Here is a 2,638-nt window from a genome sequence, read left to right as displayed (position 1 = left end):
CTGTGCCAGGATCAGGGATAAGGGTTAAAAAACCTGTAAAACCCCTGTGTTTTCAGTGTGCTGAAGGACAAATCTGTGCCAGGATCAGGGATGAGGGTTAAAAAACCTGTAAAACCCCTGTGTTTTCAGTGTTTTGAAGAACAGGGCTGTGCCAGGATCAGGGATGAGGGGTTGGACCAGCACCATTTGCCAAAGTCAGATAATTCCCAGCTTCCTAGAAACGCTTCAGCTGAAGCTCAGAGACAGGAAATAAGTGGCCTGTAGACAAGCAAAGCTGGTGACAGAAGGAAAAAATCATATTTCCTTCTGGAATCAGATGATCTCCAGCCCGTGCTGCTTGTGGGCCACAGCCAATGGTGCTGCTTCCCAGGCAGGCCAGACAATCCTTCCAGGCTGAAGTGGAAAATGTCAGCAGCCCTAAAATCAGCAGCACCATTACCCCTTTAGATTTGTCCCCAGGCCAATCCATTGTTGCTGGGACTCTTTAGCATCACCAAGGCCACGGGCAGGGCAGGGCTGGTAATGAACTGCCCTGCACTTGACCCCAATAATTCAGTTTTCTGCCTTAGTGAAGCCATATTTTGAAAGAATCATTATAGCCAGGATACCTTTGGTGTGGAGTGCAGGAACCCTAAAATGAAACTGCCCTAAAAAGGTAAAACTCTGCATTGATTATAGACCACAAATGCTTTGTACCTCAGCTCCTTGTTGGATGGAGAAGCAGTTTTGGCTGGAGAGATCAAATATTCTTCCCATTCAGAGCAGACAAGAACACATGAAAATTGACATTCTTCACCAAATTAAATTGCTCTTCATCCACTTTCTGCTTAAATCCCTGTGAGGTTTTTCCTTTCAGCTTGAAATGAGGAGGATTTGGTTCACGTGCCTTGACACCCAGAGCACCTTGATCTGGGGTTTGAAATCACATTTCATTTCCAAAATGCTTCACAGAAAAGGTCCTTTCAAGCCTCGAAAAGAAACGTTTTGACTTTAAGGGGATGCTGCAAAATATTCCATCTGGGCACTTTCCCCTTTGTTTTCCCTGTAACTGCTTCGGGCATGAAAGGGATGTTGAGTCTGCACTTGACCCTTTCTGGCCAAGGATTTCACTGAGCTCCCAGACAGGCCCTGGGAGTGAGAAAGGGCTTTCCAAGGAAGGGGTGTTTGAATTACAGCCCATTGCACAGGTTTAACACTGGCACTGGTGAATAAAATCCTTCATACACTTGTTAACTCGGGGAGAAGAAATGAGTTGAGCTCATTTGTCTCTTTTCCCTGAGATGAATTTCTTTCTTTCGAGCCTGTTGACGTTTGTGAAATGATTTTCTGGGGAATGTTCAGTCAATAAAAACTGTGCCTGGATTGCCAGTGCCCACAAAGGGCTGCCTGGCATCAGACCTGCCCAGGGGGAGGTGTGGGCACTGGGGCAGCACAAAACCCCTCTCTTGGATCTCATTTGGATCCAGGTCTGGTATTGGCTTTCTGTGTCTGTCTCAGAGCTGTCAGAGGGGTTGGGAACTGTGGCTGATGGATCCCACTTGTCTCCACCTCTGGAAAAAAACAACACAAACGTCAGAGCTCTGGTGAAATCGTCACCCTCCTGACTAAAAAGAAACCAAAAAACCCCCAACCAACAAAACAAACAAACAAACAAACAAACAAAACCAAACAAAAAAACCCACCAAACTCCTCAGTTTAAACTCCCAGGCACTGATTTACATCAAACTCACATTTCACACAGTTTGAAATCACAGCCTGGGGAAGGTTTGGGCTGAGTTAATCATGGAATCATGGAATGTTCTGAGTTGGAAGGGACCCACAAAGATCATCCAGTCCAACCCCTGGCCCTGCACAGACACCCCAACAATCCCACCCTGTCCCTCAGAGCGTTGTCCAAACCCTCCTGGAGCTCTGGCAGCCTTGGGGCCGTGCCCACTGCCCTGGGGAGCCTGGGCAGTGCCAACCACCCTCTGGGGGAAGGACCTTTTCCCAATATCCATCCTAACCCTGCCCTGGCACAGCTCCAGCCCTTCCCTGGGTCCTGTCCCTGCTCAGAGAGCAAAGATGTGACTCCAGACAATTGGATTCTCAGCAGTTTTTTCAAATTTCAAAGTTTCGTTGCCGCTTTGTAAAAGGGGGAAAAGATCTTTTGTGGCATCTCCAGCACCCTGTGGAACAGAGAAGGCTCCTCCAGCAGGTACCTGAGATGGGAACTGTTTTTCAGCAAACCTTGGCCAGGACAACCTGGTCTAGTGGAAGATGTCCCTGCCCATGGCAGGGGTTGGAACTGGAGGATCTTTCAGCTCCCTTCCAACCCAAACCATTCCAGGATCCTGTAATTCTACGACTTTTCCTGCTAATCGAGTCAAGCAGTTATTTGACAGAGAAATAAGGCTTTCTATCAGCTCATCCTGTCCAAGAGTGGGTTGAATTAAAAGGAAACCTGTTCCTTTAAACATCCCAGCGCTGAGAAAAAGCAGGATTTGCCTCTGTGCCCTTTGAACGTGGAAGGGGGGGGGAGGCAAAGGGGAAAATCTGCTAATGACCAGCCAAACACTGTGAGAACTAATAAATATGGATCATTTTTATTGGCCTGACCCCAAAAGGCCACGGAATTCATTGCAAGTCTCGGCACTGA

Source organism: Lepidothrix coronata, unplaced genomic scaffold (assembly GCF_001604755.1).
Source record: "Lepidothrix coronata isolate B3197 unplaced genomic scaffold, Lepidothrix_coronata-1.0 Scaffold213, whole genome shotgun sequence".
In the NCBI taxonomy this organism is placed as follows: domain Eukaryota; kingdom Metazoa; phylum Chordata; class Aves; order Passeriformes; family Pipridae; genus Lepidothrix; species Lepidothrix coronata.
This window is presented reverse-complemented; position numbering follows the sequence as displayed.